This window comes from Amblyraja radiata, chromosome 34, assembly GCF_010909765.2.
Source record: "Amblyraja radiata isolate CabotCenter1 chromosome 34, sAmbRad1.1.pri, whole genome shotgun sequence".
NCBI classification, from domain to species: Eukaryota; Metazoa; Chordata; class Chondrichthyes; order Rajiformes; family Rajidae; genus Amblyraja; species Amblyraja radiata.
This window is the reverse complement of record NC_045989.1, coordinates 9401783-9422003: the sequence shown is the minus strand read 5'-3', so window position 1 is coordinate 9422003 and position 20221 is coordinate 9401783. Positions and strand designations below refer to the sequence as shown.

General features: G+C 43.4%; 1 long non-coding RNA gene across 1 annotated transcript in view; it reads right to left on the bottom strand.

The window, feature by feature from the left end:
• LOC116991658 overlaps positions 1-13670 on the bottom strand; it is a 15275-nt gene extending 1605 nt beyond the window's left edge. The window contains exons 1-2 of the long non-coding RNA XR_004416858.1: positions 13521-13670; positions 3099-3104 (exon numbers count right to left, since the gene is read on the bottom strand). This is a non-coding gene — a long non-coding RNA (uncharacterized LOC116991658). The remainder of the gene's footprint in view (positions 1-3098; positions 3105-13520) is intronic.
• Between the last annotated feature and the right edge of the window lie 6551 nt (positions 13671-20221).

Here is a 20221-nt window from a genome sequence, read left to right as displayed (position 1 = left end):
CTGGGACCTTGTTCTTTGGAACACAAGAGACCGGGAGGTTTTCTTTTGCAGGTATAAAATCATGAGGGGAATGGATAGGGTTGAATACACAGAGTCATTTTCCCAGGGTCGGATAATCAAGAACTAGGTGTAAGGTGAGAGGGGAAAGATTTAATAGGAACCTGAGAAGCAACATTTTCATACAGAGAGTGGTGGGTAGATGGATTGTCCGGCCAGATGAAGCAGGCACAATAACAACGTTTAAAAGACATTTGGACAGGTACATGGATAGTAAATATTTAGAAGGATATTGGCCAAGCACGGAAAAATGGGATTTGCTTGGATGGGGCATTTTGGTCAGTATCGATGAGTTGGGCCGAAGGGCCTGATTCCATGCTATACGACATTGACTTCAACAAAGAGAACCACAAAATAAAACAAGATAGGACAAAAAGTTTAAATACTTTAATTGACTGCAATAAGACTGAATTTCAAATCTGTGATTCATTCTTCAGTCTGAAGATGGGTCTCAACCCAAATCAGCACCTGGCCATGATCTCCAGAGATGCTGCCTGACCCACTGAGTTACTGCAGCACTTTGTGTCCTTATTTGTCTGTAGTTCATTGTATCACCTTTGCATTCTCACTTGGTGTGAAGGCGCATGAATGAATATCTGTGCGGATAGATTAACATGCTTGGTTTCCATGATAAATATTGATGTGGAAATGTATCATGGGCAAAAAAAAAAAATTGCTACTGAGTGCAAACAGAAAAAAATAAGAATAATATTTCAAAAGAAAGATGTGTTTTGTTCTTGTACATTGCACTCCATTTCTTTTTCCATGGGATTTAGTATGCTAAAGATGCAGAGAATTGCAATTACAATGACAAAATTAGTGGAGCAAGAATGATGTACAGAACGTCCTGCTCCAGTTTCACACGTATATATTGAGGACACTGTCTCCTCATCAACCCTCTGGAGGTTCCGAATTCACAAGATATGACTCTTATCTACTCGCTGTATCAGGCAATGTTAAGGCGGGATAATTATCTTGCATTCATTTAATTGGATTTTAATCCCTCACATGGTTCACGCCACTCGATGAGAAACTGCAGTAACTTCAGTTAAAGTGTGTCTTCAGCATGTTTTCCGTTCAGTGGCCAAGGGATCTGACGGGCATCCAAGACCTGACTATTTTATTACCACTCAGCACACACTGTAATTGAAGGCTAATCTCAAATGCCTACTTGTGTTCAGCGATGTTTTTATCTTAATGGAAATGGGAGCAGCTGGCAAACAAGTTGATATCTGTCCAGAACAAAGACCAGAGAAAACATTAAGTCATTGTTTTCTGCATGTTACTGTCCTCTCGATCTCTCCTGTTTTGCCTATAATGGGGCCAATTCTTTTACATTTCAGGGTTTTTTTCCTTCCACAGTTTTATTTCTTTTTAGCATCTTAAGGTCCTGTCACCCATCATCTCAAGTGGGCCTATTCTGGTAAAACCTCCAGACATAGACATAGAAACATAGAAAATAGGTGCAGTGGGAGGCCATTCGGCCCTGCGAGCCAGCACCGCCATTCATTGTGATCATGGCTGATCGTCCCCAATCCATAACCCATAGAAACATAGACCATAATGAACCAAACCAAGCGAATCAGAAATGTTTAATTGTCATACGCGCTGGGAATGGAACAATAACATTCTTGCTTGCTGCAGCTTCGTAGGCAAATTAATCCAGTAATACAACAAATAAAAATACAATAAACAATAATATAATAAATAAGTTATACTATGTATATATATCTTATCTAGGGCCACATCAAATGGCGGCGGCGGGAGATTCAAATTAACAACGGTCCCTTACCGCAAATCGGCTTCAACTGCTTCAATTGCCGACTGCGGTTTATTTCCATCCCGGACGAGGTCTGGACCTATCACATATTGTGCTAAACATATCAAGCATCCTGTTTAAGAAGGAACTGCAGATGCTGGAAAATCGAAGGTACACAAAATGCTGGAGAAACTCAGCAGGTGCAGCAGCATCTATGGAGCGAAGGAAATAGGCAACGTTTCGGGCCGAAACCCTTCTTCAGACTGAATTAGGATATCAAGCATCCTAATGGATTTAAGAATTGGGAATTGGTTTGGGAATAGAAAAGGTTTGAGGCAGTTGAAGACTAGTTTTAAGGAGATAGGAGTTGCAGCAATTCAAAATGTCAACTCCAAAGACAGAAAGTAGCTGAAGATTCCACCATAGGCATAGACTGATTTAGGAATGCACTGTTCTCCAGCTTTTTGTGTCTAACATCAGATAATCTTAAGATTTTTCTATTAAAAGTTTCTTTCATACTACATTTTCCACTTGAGTTGCCAAAGAAATGCTTTGTTGGCTGGCAGCCCACGTACTGTGTTAACTTATCTTTATAGTAGGAATAAAGTTGCTTAGATCCTCACCTTTGACGATGGAAAGGCCATCTGATTGTAAATTAGTTTATTGTCATGATGCTACGCACCCAGATACAATTAATTTATTTGTTCACATGAACTCACAGAGTAATTAGTACACTCACCGTATTGATAAATGTAAAGATGAATGCAAAGCGGTAGAACAGTGAAAGAATGTGATTCAAAAATCAGACTAGCGCAAACAAATATTATACAATAATGGAATGATGTACAATGGATTACAATGTGTCAGAAACACTACCTAATCTCGACCTAAATGAATTACAATGTTTCTATATTGTCACATATGCATGGCACAGTGAAATTCTTGCATAGGTCTCATAATTTAGTGCCATTTACTAAAGATAAAAAGTGCAAAGTCAAAAGCAGTGAGTACATGGCGGCATCCTTGGGAACAGGATGTGAAAGATGTGATTGGTACTATAGTTGGGTGGCAGTGGGAAGGATGCTGTTCTTTAGCCTGAATGTCCAGGCTTTCTAGGTCCTGAACCTTGTTCCAGTAAAATGGGGGAATGGTAATGGTGACAGGCAATGTTGATGATTATGAGTCATATAGCATTGAAACAGGCCCTTCGGTCCAACTCTTCCATGCCGTCCTGGATGCCCCATCTAAGCTAGTTCCATTTGAAGGGCCGAATGGCCTACACCTGCACCTATTGTCTATTGATCCATATTACTCTAATTTTGTCCTCATCATGTACCTGTTCAAGTGTCTTTTAAATGTTGTTATAGTACCGTCCTCATCTACCTCCTCTGGCAGCTCGTTTCATATACGCACCGTCCTCTGAGTGAAAATGTTTCCTCTTGTGTCCTATAAAATCTTATCCCTCTCACCTTAAACCTATGTCCTTTTTTTTTTATTCCCCTAACCTTGGGAAAAAATACTCTGTACTGACCTTGTCTATTTTCCTCATGATCTTGTACACCTCTATAAGATCACCCCTCAGCCTCCTGCGTTCCAAGGAATAAAATCGTAGCCTCCCCAACCGCTCCCTGTAGCTCAGGCCCTCGCATCCCGGCAACAGCCTCGTAAATGTTCACTGCTAAGATGATCGCCATCGCAGCCTAATAGCCCTGTCCCACGGTACGAGTTCATTCCAAGAGCTCTCCCGAGTTTAAAAAAAATCAAACTCGTGGTAAGCACGGAGAATGAACGTAACGGATACGTCGGAGCTCGGGGACGTCTCTTAGCGCTAACGGCAGGTACTTGGGAAGACTCGCTAACGGCAGGTAAGCACGGGAAGACATGTGAAGATTTTGCAACATGATGAAAAATGTCCATGAGAGCCCCGAGTACCGACGAGTGGCCATTACCGTAAATCTCCGAGTTCGAATCAGGGCAAACTCGGGAGATCTCTTGGAATGAACTCGTACAGTGGGACAGGGGTATAAGGCAGCAATTCTGTGCAATGCATCGTGAAGAAGGACTGGCAGGAAGGAAGCGATGGACCTGCGATGTTCCCCACTCTCTGCAGGCTCAGTGTGAGGTATACAGAGTGCTAAATATCAGGCCGAAATGTCCACACCAGCTGTACCAAGCAGATGATCCAAAGATAGACACAAAAAGCCGGAGTAACTCAGCCTGACAGGCAGCATCTCTGGAGAGAAGGAATGGGTGATGTTTCTGGTCGAGGCATTTCTTCAGACTCAACCCCGAAATATCACCCATCGATGCAGCCTGTCCCGCTGAGTTACTCCAGCTTTTTGTGTCTATTGTCGGTTTAAACCAGCATCTGCAGTTCCTTCCTACACAAGTAGATGATCCATCCTGGCGTCCTCCTGACATCCTCTTGAACAGCTCAATGTGGTTGGACTTTCAACGCCACACTGAGGAACTCCTGGGGTTGAGGTGCTTAACCTTCAACAACCACAACCACCTTCATTCGTGCAATCATTAGAGTATTTTCCCCTTGAAGCTCCTTGATTCAATTACAGAGGACTGCATTCACAAAATTTGGTTTAGTATGTGTCAAAACTAGGTACATAGAACAGTGCAGCACAAGAACGGGTCGTTCAGCCCACAATCTCTGTGCTGAACCTGGTGTCTGCTTAATCTAACCCTTTCTGCCTCTTGATCATAGAACAGTAAAGGTATGGAACCGTAAAATATTCCAGATGTATTGCTGAAGATCTGCATTGAGAACAAGCTGCAACTCTAGCCCGGCTGTTTCAGATTGGTTACTACAGTAACATCTACCCAGGAATGAGCAACATTTCTCAGATATGTCCAACTCACAAAAAGCCAGACATCTATTTCAGTTAATTGGTACACAGTCTCCTCTCAATCATCAGCAACTTGATGGAAGCCATTGTTGACAGTACCATCAAGTGGTACTTGCTCCTTAACAATCTTCTCACCAATGGCCAGTGTGGGTTTTGTCAGAACCACTTGGCTCTATGTCTCATTGCACCTTATGGTCCAACAAGCAGAGTTCCGCAGTGAGGTGGGAGTGCCGATGCGATCGAGTGTTGACAGCATTTAATCAAGTATGGCACCAAAACATCCTTGTTAAAATGAGTCAAGGAGTTTCAAAGGGGACACGGGGCTCATGTTGTCGACGTCTCCGTGGTGAGCCCTGTCAACTCACCTCAGTCGGGGGAACGACAACAAACAGAGACAGCAGTAGAGCCGCAGCTTGGAGCCAACACGGGGCAAGCGCCCTTTTTAGGGCGGACACCTACGGATGTCGAACCGGATGGCATCACCCTGCTACAGACTTCTGCTGCCTCAAACGCAAGAAAAGGGGAAACACTCCAATGACTGTTGTGCCTTAAACTAATCAAGGTGATTGAGGTTGTTGAAAGTTAATCACCTCAACCCCAGGAGTTCCTCAGCGCAGTGTTGCAAGTCCAACCACATTGAGCTGTTATATCTTTAACTTTTACCTCCATCATAAGGCCGGTAGAAGACGTCCACTGATGATTGCACAATATTCAATTCTATTCCGTGATCGAATTTTGGAGCAGACACAATGGGCCCAGTGGCCTGATTCTGCTCTTCTATTTTAAGATCTCAGGATTCATAACTCAGTCGCAACTGAAACAGTCCACGCCTGCATGTAGCATGTCCTAGACAACAGTCTGTCAAGGCCATGACAGCCTCCCGTGTACACTTTATAGAGCCTCTTCTGAAAAACCTAACTAAACTTTATCCACTGGTTCTCTTTACTCAAACTTGCAAATGCACTCTCAAAAATTCTAATAGATGTGTCGATCATGACTTCCCTTCCCTGTGGCCATGTTGACTCGGCCTAATCGAATTATGAATTTCCATATTGAATATTCACCACATATTTTATAATATATTATTACAAATTCTCTACTAATAATGTTGGAATAACAGACCTATACTCTTCCGTTTACTTCCTTCTTTCTTTCAAGAAGACCGAGGTTACGTTTAATAATTTTTAATCCACAGGGACCATTCTAGAATCCAGGTGGATTAACACCACTGCATCCTTGCAGCTGCTCCTTTTAAAATCCCAGGGTAGAGACATTCAGGGGCTTTGATTACTTTTAATCCTATTTATTTTTCCAGTCAATTTTCTTTCCTAATTTGAATTGCTGAACATTCCAAGACTCTTGCATGCTTGCAATATTCTTTATAGTCTCAAATATGAAGGTAAATGGAAATATTTATTTAATAGCTGAACCTGAATTCCACCAGCTTGACTGTGTGGTCATTAAATAATCTAATCTAATCTAATCTAATAAATACATCCCCTCACCTCTATGATACCATATTTGTTTACATTGATATCTTTACCGATTGCAACATTGTTTTTTTGCAATCCCCTTTTTAAAATATTTTGTGCTACATTCCTCTTTTCTATATTATCAGTTCCTGACTGGGGTGGAAGATTGCAACCTTCACGTGGTCCACCCTGTTTCGACTAATGCAATCAACCCGACATGCGCAAACAAGAACTGCACGTCTTTGAAGTGTGGGAGGAAACCAGAGCCCCCGGAGAAAACCCATGCAGGTCACAGGGAGAACATGCAAACTCCGTACAGACAGCACCCGTAGTCAGTATCTATCCTGGGTTTCTGGCGCTGTAAGGCAGCAACTCTAGCACTGTGCCACCATGTCACCCAACTTTGAATCAACATTGTTGCATCCATTTGAAAAGAGTAGGCAATGGATCAAAGACTTGTCCCACTCTGGCTATCTCTAGCAGAATGTGCTGTGTTGTCCAGCATACAGACACAGAAGCTTGAAAGCACGCACCACCAGACAACAATAGGTTGTTACCCCTATTATCAGGCTTCTGAATGGACCATCCCTAAGCTAGGGTACTGGCTGATTCACCTCTACTCCATTGAGGACATTGGACTTCACCTATGGATTCATCTGCAGCACGGTGGCACAGCAGTAGAGTTGCTGTCTTACAGCGCCAGAGACCCGGCCTCGGTCCTGACAACGGGTGTTATCTGTACAGAGTTTGTACATTTTCCCTGTGACCACGTGAGTTTTCTCCAGGTTCTCCGGTTTCCTGCCCCACTCCAAAGATGTACAGGTTTGAAGGTTACTTGCTTCTGTAATATGTCCCTAGTGTGTGGGATAGAACTATTGCGCAGTTGATCGTTGGTCGGCGTGGACTTGATGGACCGAAGGGCCTGTCTCCATGCTGTATTTTTAAAACTAAAATGAAATACTAAAACTGATGAGCTACAATGCGTGACAATGCTGACAACTATATTCTGCAGTAAGATAGTGGTTCAAACGAGTTTGAGCTGAATGTGTGATATCTCTCTGGATAGAAAGCAAAACAAAGTTTTTCGCTTTACCTTGGTACATGCCACAATAATTAACCTAAACAAACATCATCAATCTAAAATGCGGACTCTCTCTAAAGTTGACGCCTGACCCAAGATAGACACAAATTGCTGGAGTGACAGCGGAACAGGCAGCATCTCTGGAGAGAAGGAATGGGTGACGTTTCGGGTCGAGACCGTCCTTCAGCCTGACCTGCTGATGGTTTCTATTATTTTCTTTTTAATGTTAGATTCCCAGCGTCTGCAGTTGCTCACCTTTAGAATAAACACACTGTTTGATAAGGATGTTTGTATAACACTTCACACTGAAACACCAGCAGCAAATAAGAAGGAGGAAATGTTTGATGTGATCTTATGTCACTGTGTTGCCGTAACAATTGTCGGCCTGTTTTTAATGAGTTCATTTGTCAATCTTCAAAAAAGGTCAACCAGAAATGAGGCTGTTCACTTCCTGCTAACATGAATGGTAAGTTACAGCCTTAAAGTTCAATTTAGCATAGGTTCGCAGAACACTTTCAACAGGGAAAGATAGAAAGAATGAGCCTGCAGTCATTGAGTGATAGAGTACAAGGAGACACAGTTAGAAGGTTAAACGTAAGGGGATTGAAATCTGAGAGCAGACAAGACTGCTGTTTCACAGAAAAGGTTGCAAGACTAGGGAAGTGCTGCTGGAATTAGTGATTGAAGCAGAGACCATGTCCATATTTAAACATGGTTCAAGAAAGAAGGGGAATAAAAAGAGTATGGGGAGTGTGTGTATGTGTGTGGTCACCCATGCAGAAGGACTGGTACAATGCATGAATGATAAGTACCAGCTGGCTTCTTGGGTCAAACTGTCTATCTGCATTGTCGTTACAAAACAATCCAACTTGATGTTGCAGGACTATGAGAACAGCATCAATTCGTGTAAGCTGCTTGTGTTAAAACGCTGCTCCAGCTGTTACAAATAGTGTGCGCTTTCGCCTCCAACACGATGCAATCAAGGCAGCAGGGCGTTTGGATGGTATCCATGGCCACACCTACTGCTTTTCACTTTGGAGAGGCATTGTGGAGCTGCAAGGGCCTTGACGTTACAAGAGCAGTCAAGAGTGTTTAATTGTCATATGTCAGTCCCAGAGAGAACAATGATTTTTGTTTTACTTGCAGCAGCACAACAAATAATGTACACCCTTGATGTGCCATTAAATGACTAAATATAGTACGTTGTATAAGGGGGAGGGGGGGGACTATTAATAATTAACGCAATGAAAGTGCTCGTCCCGATGTTTTGTGTGTGCCAGCTGTTTGATTGAACACGGGCTTAATGGGCTCCGAGCAAATTGATTCCTGATGCGGACTCAGCCAAGTGGCTTCACAATCATCTCAATTCTGGGAAAGGGGAGGGGGTTCTCTATCTCCCCTCGCCTCGGCCCCCCCCCCCCCCCCCGCCCCCCCGCCCGCCCGCCCGTTCCTGACAAGGGTGTTGCAGATAGACTCATTGTAAAACAGATGGCAGGCAGCTCTCTGAGGGAGGAATGTGTACGGAAGCAAGGTCACTGCTGATGTGATGTTTACCAGACTGCATTCATCCCGGCCAGCCTCGCCAATGAAAAATTAATGAAGCCTTTTCTACTGTGAGAGAGGCAGAGTCAACTGTCCTTCTCTCTCTCTCTCACCCCTTTAACTTTATCAGATGGTGCTGTAACTAAGTGATGTTAAGTAAATTATTCAAAGAAGCGCTGCTTTTTTTTTTTTTTTCGATTGAAGGACGAGCCCAAGTCTCATTAAATTATAATTGTAGTGGAAGTGGGTATGAAGAGGATTGGAGCGTGAGATGGAGCAGGAAAGCTATTAGCAGATCCTCGTAATGACGACTGGAGATATCTATTATTGCAGAGCTCCGGGCAAATGTTTGCCATATGCCTCATGGAATTTCACTTAACTAACCAATCACTGAGAACAAATGACAGGTTATAACGGGTGGAACGACTGGCTCCTTTAGACACACAAGTGGAATTGAACTCGGGAAATATGTTAAAATCGCCTTCAATCAAACGCATCAAGTCCTGCTAATAAAATTAACGTTTTTTTCCTAGTTACAGCTTTCCTTGATGTTGTCACTCACGGTTGGGTTTTAAGCCCATCGCCGGCACCTGTTTAGCTCAGTAATGTGTGGAGCAGTGAAGGGTGGAATATGGACCGTAAAGAGCCCGAGCTTTATGTTTAAAGGGGGCGTTAAACAAGAAGGTCTGTAGGAAATGTTGGTTTAAGGTTTACGAGAATGTCAATCAGATTCATCGGAGACATGGCGCAATGAAAAGTATTGATCCTGTACTATAATACTCGCCCTGCTCCTCGCGGTAAAGGCTTTTAAACGCTGCACATTATATCGAGTGTCGAGAAACAATGATGTTAAATGAAGATGTCAGTGGGTTTTATTTTCTCCTTCCTCCCCTAAGTTCTCAAGTGAGAAGTGTCTTTGTGAATTAGGAACACGTTGGAAGTAATTCCACCCGGGTCTTGACAGCTTATGAAATCAGAGTGGGATTTGATGGTGGAGAGATATTAGTTGCTGTTAATTAATTAACTAACGGGACAGAGATAGTGGAATGCGATCGGTTACATCGACCTTGCTATTTGCTGTGAAATCATGTTGGAGTGTTCAGGAACTGGGGCCCCACGCTGTCAGACTGAATCTAGATCAGGAATAAACATGGAATTGACTCGTCTCTCCTGATAATTGATTCATTCGGTTGCGTCGGTTTGGGCTCACGATGCCCTCTCTTTCCCGTTCCAGTTAAGTACAGTGACAGGTGCTCACACAGATAACACTGGGACTGGCCTCTGATTCAAGATTCAAGAGAGTTTATTGTCATGTGTCCCAGATAGGGCAATGGAATTCTTGCTTTGCTTCAGCACAACAGAATATATTAGACATGAATAAATACCGAACAGAACTGATCAGTGTGACCATATACCAATGAATATGAATATATAACATAACATATATACACATAAATAACAGATAAAGTGCAATGGGCTATTTAACGATCAGAGTTTTGTTTGAGTTGAGTTTAATAGTCTGATAGCTGTGCGGAAGTAGCTATTCCTGAACTTGGATGTTGCAGATTTCAGGCTCCTGTACCTTATACCTGAAGGCAGCGGGGAGATGAGTGTGTGGCCAGGATGGTATGGGTCTTTGATGATGCTGGCAGCCTTTTTGAGGCAACAACTGCGATAGATCCCCTCGATGGTGGGGAGGTCAGGGCCGATGATGGCGCACTGTGGCAAATTCGAGTCAGTAAAAGATCTTGCTGTTGCCATTGGCACTTGGCTCTTCTTCCCCTTCTAGTGAAGGCACCTTAACTCCACTGAAGACCCGTTCCTGAAGACACCCGCACCAGTTTCCAGCTTAGAATAATTAAAGCCAGCTTTAAAAAAACAAAAAAAAACATTTCTTCAATCAGAGGTAAGGAATTCTCCCAAGAATCTTGAGAGGTTTGACAGTTCAGTGAGAGAGATGGCTCATGGTATCATTCTTCTAATGTCTTCCGATCCATCCAGAATTGCTCTTCATTTCGTTTTGGTTTTAGAGATACAGCATGTACTTCGGCCCATTGAGCCCACCTATCTATCGCCTGTTCACACAACTTCTATGTTATTCCACTCACATGTTATATCATCCACTCCCTACACATTGGAGGCAGTTTACAGCAGCCAATTCATCTATAAGCCAGAGAGCACCTGGAAGAAACCCAGGCAGTCACAGAGAGACCATGCAAACTCCACACAGACAGCAATAGCAACCAAGGTCAGGGTCGAACCCGGGTTTCTGGCGCTGTGAGGCAACAGTTGTGTCACTTTGCCCTATTGTTCTGATGTCAGGTCATTGACTTGAAAGAATCCTCCTGCCACAGGTGCTGTGTATTTTCAGTGTTTTCTGTCTTAACTCAATTCCCTTTCCTGGCAACTGTCTGCAACCGTTGCAGACTCATCAACCACTGTTGTCATGTTGGAGGTTGATATGGACAACACATTTACGCACCATCTAAGACCTACATTTCTAATTCTCACTCCAACTCTCCTGCCACTAGACGAGTCACCAGTATCTTGTTATCTCTGAATTTTACAATTTCAACTCCTGCTTGGCCTACTTTCCCAAAGCTTGATGTCTTCCGACCCTCTGCAGCTAAGAGAGATGGGAGAGAGGTTAAATCAATGATACCTTATTGCCGCATGTACCTAGATACAGAGAAATGCTTTGTATTGCATACAACCTGGTAAAATCACACAGCAGACGTCACCTGTACAACTGTTGCTTTGCAAGATGATGATGATAAAGGATGATGATGACCTAGGCAATACACACGAGTCGTCACGTTTCTGGAGCTGACAAAGTTAAATAAAGTATGTTCTGCTTGCAGTGGTGAACCAGTGCCCCCTGCTGGGTACCCCCTTCATTCTCTGTACACCCCCACCCCCCCCGCTGGGTACCCCTATAGTTCTCGCTACCACCCTCCCCACCTTCACCACACTGTTCACCTGTCTCGCCACTTACACGGGCTCATAAATCTGTACTGCCAAATCTCTCTGTTCTGCAACTTCTCCAGGCTCTATCATCTACTGTGGTCAACTTGCCTTGACTTGACCTACCAAAATGCAGCACCTCACGCTTGTTAAAGTCCATTTGCCTTTCCTTTGCCTAACATCCCGACTTTGATATCCTTCCTTACTGTCACTCTACCACCAATTTGGGTGTCATCTGGAAATTTACTAACAATGTTAGCTATTTTCCCATGTTCCAATGTTTCCTTTCCATTGACACTCGCTGGCCTGGAGAGAATAACCAGATTCTGAGCATTTGTGGTATTTTGCTGTTTCAGATTTTCATCCATGGACCTTTCTGAAAGATTTAGTTTAGTTTAGAGATACAGCATGGAAACTGGCCCTTTGGCCCACCAAGTCCATGCTGACCAGCGATCTCCCATACACTAACTGTCCGATACACATTCGGGACAATTTACAATTTACAATTTTATCGAGCCAATTAGCCTACAAATCTGTACATCTTTGGAATGTGGGAGGAAACCGGAGCACCCGGAGAAAACCCACGCAGGTCACGGGGAGAACGTGCAAACTCTATACAGTCAGGATCGAACCAGTTCTCTGGTGCTGTAGGGCAGCAACTCTGCCACTGCACCACCCATCATGGGCTTTTATATTACATTATATTATATTACATTATCCTGGTTCAGAGGTTATCTGGAGTAAGTTTCTATTGAATAATACACCAACTGGTCTTTTCTGAGCATCACTGTTTCCATGGAATGTTCTTTTGTGCGACCTAATCCACTCAATTATTGGTCATGCAGCTCTATGCAATTGAATGTGCTTTGACTTAAGTCTTTATTCGCCTCTCCAGTTTATATTACAACTTTAAAGACTGCAGCCAATTAAGTCTCTCATAAGTGCTGCCTCAGTATTGAGAAATGCACTTCCAATGTGCAGCAAACCAACAGCATATCAGGTGCGATGATCCCGTGGTGAATAGATTTCAGCTGGGACAATGATACAGTAGGTAATGCCGCAGGCAGTCCCGTGCTCTAAAGCTATGGTTTCTGATTGTTCTTTGATCACTATCTGGAGTGAGTGCATGTGAGTGCATGTGAGAGAGAAACAGAGTGTGGGTATTAATGTTTGTGTGTGTGTATGTGAGTAACTGTGGAGGAATATGTGTGCGAGATAGAATGCGAGCTTGCATGTCAAATATAAGTGTGCATGCAGATGTGTACATCAACACAGTGCACGTTAGCTTGTCTGTATGTATGTCAGGGTTGGAAATCCCAGTTGAATATATGTGTGACAAATTCCAATAATACTAATTGCAGAGTTATTAAAAATCTTCTCCACCTCCTCTTCACTGAATCATAGAATGATGCTGTAGAACCGAGGCAGCTTGATCCACCATGCCTTTCAGAACTTTGAAAGATCTATCCAATTAGTCCTAGTTCCCTTCTCTATTGCCACAGTTTTGCAACATTTTCCTTTCCAGTATGTGTCCTACCCTCTTTGGAAAGTTACCACTGAATCTGCTTTGAGACTGCCCTTTTAGACAATGAATTCCAGATAATAATAAGTCTCAGAGCAATTTTCTTTTCCTCATTCCTCCTCTTGTCCTATAGACCATAGGTGCAGGAGTAGGCCATTCGGCCCTTCGAGCCAGCACCGCCATTCAATGTGATCATGGCTGATCATCCACAATCAGTACCCCGTTACTGCCTTCTCCCCATATCCCCTGACTCTGCTATCTTTACGAGCCAATAGACCAGTGGTTATTAACCTGGGGGACGTTTGGGGCTTTGCCGGGGGGTCATGATGGGGACACAAATAACATATCAATTTGTTGAGCCCATATTTAGGAACCTAACAAAGGTACATACCACATACAGTATTTTGTTCACGTATGCGCGTACTGGCGCCAAAAAGGTTAAGAACCACTGCAATAGACAATAGGTGCAGGAGTAGGCCATTCGGCCCTGCAGTCAGAGGAAATGGCTTTAAGATGGAGTGCCAAACTGAAAGCCCATTTTCTTAGGCATTTCATTCCTCTTGCCTTTTCATTCTCATTGGCATCCCATTTGAGACACTTATTTCTGCCTGTACTCTAATCTCATTTAATAATGCTAAAAAAAAATGATGGCTCTTGAGCTCATTGCAGTTTCCCCCAGTTATCTGATTACCCCCAGTTATCTGATTACCCCCATTTATCACAAACTACTGACATTTCTGTCGTCTTGAAAATCAACCTATTTCAAAGCTCCCTCTTCCTATTTTGGAATCGATTGACTGGTTGATTCGTTTGGAAGCATTTATTTTACTTTACTCATGCTAATTTAATGAATGTTTTGACCTTTGCGTTCTCCTCTACGGCGTTGATGGAGTTCCATTTGCCCTCTATTGAGCCATTAATAAATGATGGCCCCAATCAATTTGAGCTCTTCCCTCACGCTTGCTTTTGACATCTACACACCTCGCTATCCTGGACTGACATTTTTTTAAAAAATAGTATTTTCACCGCTCTCCCTTCCAAACCCATGCTTCAGCTGTTTTCCGGTTCAGTAGCCGCACTCCTGCCTCTGAGTCACGAGGTCACGTTCCACTCCAGAGATCTGAGACGAGAAACATAGAAACATAGAACATAGGTGCAGGAGTAGGCCATTCAGCCCTTCGAGCCTGCATCGCCATTCAATATGGTCATCGCTGATCATCCAACTCAGTATCCTGTACCTGCCTTCTCTCCATACCCCCTAATCCCTTTAGCCACATCTAACTCCCTTTTAAATATAGCCAATGAACTGGCCTCAACTACCTTCTGTGGCAGAGAGTTCCAGAGACTCACCACTCTCTGCGTGAAAAATGTTTTTCTCATCTCGGTCCTAAAGGATTTCCCCTTTATCCTTAAACTGTGACCCCTTATTCTGGACTTCCCCAACATCGGGAACAATCTTCCTGCATCTAGCCTGTCCAACCCCCTAAGAATTTTGAAAGTTTCTATAAGATCCCCCCTCAATCTTCTAAATTCTAGCGAGTAGAAGCCGAGTCTATCCAGTCTTTCTTCATATGAGAACATAGATAACACTCCAATGAAGTTCTGAGGAAGGCCTGCACTTAGAGGAAATGCCTTTAAGATGGAATGCCAAACTGAAAGCCCATTTTCTTAGGCAAGTTATATGCAAAAGAAGCTGTGGCAACATGCCACAGGGAGTTTACTTCTGAGAAATATTTGTATCTCAAACAATATCACTAAACAAAATGGATACCTGATTATTTTCACAATGCTGTTACTGGGAGCATCCTTGGGCCAAATTGGCTGCTGTTTCTCACATTCCAACCCCTGAATTTGGAGGGGAAAAAAAGGACACAAAGTGCTGGAGTAACTTAGCGAGTCGGGCAGCATTTCTGGAGAACATGGATAGGTGACGTTTTGGGTTTGGACATTTTGGGGGTTGTGGATGGAGGGGGGTGGGGAAGGACGATGATGATCCATCTCATCTGTGCAACTGATAATTTTATAAAGCTCTACAAGGTCATCCCTCAGCTGCCTTCTATCCAGGATGAAACAGTCCAGGATGTCTAGTCTCTCCTTATAACTGAACCTCTCGAGTCCCAGCAACAATCTTGTGAATCTCTTCTGCACCCTCTAGCTTAATTACATCATTGCATTGTCATGATGATCAGAACTGAACATTATATTCCAGGTATCATCCCACCAATGTCCTGTATGACCTCCCAACATTGTGATGAGGGCCAGAGTGTCACACGTCTCCTAATGACCTATCTACCTGTGCTGCTACTTTCAGGGAAGTGGATTTGTCCCCCCTGGGACCCTCTGTTCTACCACACTCCCTCGGGTTCTGCCATTCACTGCCTGCATTCTGCCCTGGTTCAACGTTCCAAAATACATCAACTCACACTTGTCCAAGTTAAATTCCATCTGTCAATTCTTAGAGTACTTTCCCAATTCATCTCGATTCTCAGAGATCTAGAGCCATTCTATGAGGGATGGCAATCGTCCTTTCAGTAGATGTTACAAAAAGCAAGGATCTGAGTTTGGCACCTTGAATGACCTGCTAAAACCCTCCATCTAAGTTGAGACACTTGCAGCTTGAAGGAGCAGGGTGACAAAAATGAGAACTTGCAAAGGACAAAACAAAACAGCTCAGTTGATATGTCCCAAGCACAGATGCAACTTCATACACAGCCTGACTTGCTGTTCTAAATTTATTCAATGCTTCCATTTAAAAATTCTCTCCCCCCCCCCCAGTTACATCCCTTCCTGATCTTACTCCCTCCCTATTTCCATAACCACCAGCTCCTATTCTCCGGTGGATTTTGATATCTTCCACATCACCCATCTTCTCTCCCCATTAACGCCCATGCTTTCAGCTGCTTACTTTGTGCCCTGGAGTCTTCCCTCAGTCGCTTTCTTTACGACACTCCATTAAGCCTCCACTACAAATACATTTGGTTCAATTATTGATTTTTTTATTTATTTTGCTTTCTTTGAATGAACACACACAAATAACATTGGACTCGGCTGTCTTTTTAACTGCAGAGGATTGCAAAGACTTTTAAATGAAAGCTTTTACATTCCAGGAAGAGTCTATGTATGCCATTATTTAATAAAGAAAGACTCTGAAAAGTTGGTCTTTTCAGCAAAGTAGAAGTCATCAATATTAAATACGTTCCCTCCGCATGGAAACATTTGCTCCCTCTTTGAGTCTTAGTGCTGCTTCAGGAATTATCTGTGTCATCTGTCTTCATGCTGAGAGATCAGAGAATCATAAAAATGAATGGTGCTGGGGAAGTCTATCGGGTCATTCCCATTTCCCAGCTCTGGGTCATTCTGTGTCAAGGGCAACAAAAATTCAATCGCTTGTGGATTATTGCCTCCAGCGCCCTTTCAGGCAGACTTTCAGACACCTTCGCACCTTGGATGAATTCTCAATTTCTAACTCATCTTTCCACGCAAGCAAGCTAAATGTACGCCACCTATTATTAACATCTCGTGGAGTCACGTAACACATAAAATAGATCTTTAGCCCGCCAAGTACATGCCAAGCACCTATTGAATTAATCTTTACACTAATCCCACTTTATTCTCCCCACGTTCCCATCAATTTCCCCAGATTCTTGCTTTAGGCTTATTATTGTTGCATGTTCTGTGGAACAGTGAAAAGTTTTTTTTGCTGCCATCGAATCAAATCGGATAACACAATACATAAATACACTTGAGCCCAACTCAAGGACAACAGGTAGAGCAAAGGGGAAGATACATCATGCAGAATATAGTTCTCAGCAGTGCTGTACACCAATTCCATTGACAAAGTTCAATGTCCACCACGGGGTAGAGATGAATCGGACAGCACCCTAGGTCATGGAAGGACCACGCTGAAGTCTGATTGCAGAGGGGAAAAGCTGTCCTTGAGTCTTTGTTGCCTGCATTCAAGTTTCTGTATCTTCTGCCTAATGGGAGGGGGAGAAGAAGGAATAACCAAGTCATTGATTATGTTGGCTGCTTTTGTGACGCAGCGTGAATTGGAGATGGGGTAAATGGTGTGGAGTCTGGTCTGTGTGACGGACTGGGCAACATCTTCTTCTGGTCTTGGGCAGAGGTGTTCCCAAACCAAGCTGTGATGCAACCGAACAGGATACACTTTATGGTGCATCTGTAGAAGTTTGAAAGAATCAATGCCGATTTCCTTAAGGGCCAGTCCCACTGTATGAGGTAATTCAAGAGTTCTCCGGAGTTTCCCATGATTTGAACTCAGAGAATTACTGTAATAGCTGCTCGTAGGTACTCAGGGGTCTCGTGGACATTTTTCAACATGTTGAAAAAACTTACCGCGTTTCCAGAGTACCTGCCGTTAGTGTTACGAGCCGCTAAGAGACGTCCCGCTACGTACATTCTACGTGCTTACCACGAGTTTGATTTTTTTTTAAACTCGGGAGAGCTCTTGGGACAGGCCCTTTAGTCTCCCAAGGAAATAGAGGCATTGGTGTGCTTTCTTGGCTATCATATCAATGTCATTGATTCACGATAGGTGGTTGGTAATATTAATGCCAAGAAACTTGAAGCTTTCAACCATTTCCACCTCGGCACCATTGATACTGACTGGGGCATCTACTCCAACACGCTTCCTGAAGTTGACAACTAGCTCCTTTGACTTTCTGACATAGAGGGAGACATTGTTGTCCAGTTCCTCTACCACTCACCTGTATACATGCCACAATCAGCTTTGGTTCAATTAACCAACCAATGTGCTTGTCTTCAGAAAGTGGGAGGAGATTACCTGTCAATGCAATGGCTCCAACATTTTCACTCTGTTACAGACTTTCCCTTTATTCCACCCATTGCCTTCCCCCTCTTTCTCTAGTTCTCAGACTAACTTATTTTCGTTCCTGTAAATGTAAGGAACTGCAGATGCTGGTTTACAAGAAAAGACACACAGTGTTGGAGTAACAGTGGGTCAGGCAATATCGCTGGAGAACATAGATAGGTGTCATTTTGGGTTGGGACCCCAAAGAATGGTCCGACCCAAAACACCCCCTATCCATAGATAGACACAAAATGCTGGAGTAACTCTGTGGGACAGACCTGATTCCATTATCACTGTTACTTTTCTACATATCTTTCATTCATTTGTTCTATATCTCTCATTTACCTTTCCACTGACTAGTCTGAAGAAGTCTCGACCCGAAACATCACCCATTCCTTCTCTCCAGAGATGCTGCCTGTCCCGCTGAGTTACTCCAGCATTTTGTGTCTATCTTCTGTTTAAATCAGCATCTGCACACATCACCTACCCATGTTCCCCAGAGATGCTGCCTGACCCACTGAGTTACTCCAGCACTTTGTGTCTTTTTTTTTTGCTTTCTTACCCTTCTCACATCTTATGAAGGGTCTCAACTCAAAATGTTCCACAGGCGTTGCCTGAACAGCTGAGCTTTTCCAGAATCTACCCATCCTGGCCTCACAATCAGATCAGTAAAAAGGACTAAAAGCAAAACAGAAGTGACAGGAAGAGGGATTTGGCAGTTGGTACAAATCAATAAGGGCTTATTTCAAAGAAGGTTCTGTCATGAAGGAATAATTTGCATTCAAATAACATTGTTCAATACTGTAGACTGGGCCAAGGTGAGTTCCAGTCAAGCATGTCTGAAGACTTCACTGAAATGTTAGGGAAAAGCAGCAGCCAGGTTCTGCACGACACAGTATCCCTCAAATACACGACCATTTCATCCACACATGGTGTTGGTTGACCGATGAATGTTGGCCAGAAAGAAAATCTGTGAGGTCTAGTCTGGATTAAATTCCTCGAAGGGACCATTTGACCTTGTAAAGTGCGTCACGGCATTCATCTTAAAGTGTTATTACTGCATGTGGGGCTACTTAGAACACACCATAACCACACCATAGCAAAGGCTTGGCTCTTTTGTAATGAGTGTTCAAAGACCAATGACCCCTGTCTATAATATTACCAGCTGGAGTGATCATGGAGGAAGTGGTGCAAGATGGCTTTTCTCTTTATCTCTTCTGGCAATGTTTTCTGAGTAATACTAAAGCAGATTAAAGTATCTTCTTTAGAGAAAGCAGAAATTAGTCCCCTTTCCCCTGCTGAGGTTTAGAATGATTTTGTTGCATGGGCAGACCAATTGCTCTTAGAATTAGCTGTGCTTACTAAATTGAATAAGCCATAAGCCACATCAATCCAAAAGGGTATTAGATTAGCAAAGGCTTGTGAGAGCACATCATTTTCAGAATCTATTGCTTAAAGCCAACAACATTCAAAAATAGGTTTCTCAATTAATGAAAAGGTCAGAATCCTTCTGTCGCATGTAATGTTTAAAAAGTATTATTGAAATGGATTAGATTGATGTTTGTCAGTCGGATGGAGGATCACAAGCTGGGTCAGAAGCCAGTTTAAGCCAGATAGCTCCTTCATCACTCTAAACCTTTGGTGACAAGGATTTTTAAATTTCAAACATAAGCTGTATATATAGAATATATGTGCAAGAAATAGAAAAAAGGAAATGGCTTTCTTTACATTGATAGTGTTATCCAGAGATAAGATCATGTGATAGGAGCAGAATTAGGCCATTCAGCCCGTTAAGTCTACTCTGCCATTTAATCATGGCTGATCTATCTTTCTCTCCTAACCCCATTCTCCTGCCTTCTCCCCGTAATCTTTGACACCCCATAACACAGGGCTGCCAACATTGGGTGAGAGTTGAGAGTGAGAAATTGCGAGGGAGGGTGTGGGAAGGGGTGTTTCCCCTCCCATAGGAGGCTCCGGAGGTGGCACCAACTCACCCGGTCAGCTCCTGGCTCCGGGCCGGGGTTAAAACTCCATGGGGTGTGGCCAGAGCGGTCGACGGACATAGAGCCGCCGGAGGTGAGGGTGGGAGGTGTGTGCCGTGCCTCTGGGAGGAAGGGGGAGGGGGGTTGGTGCTG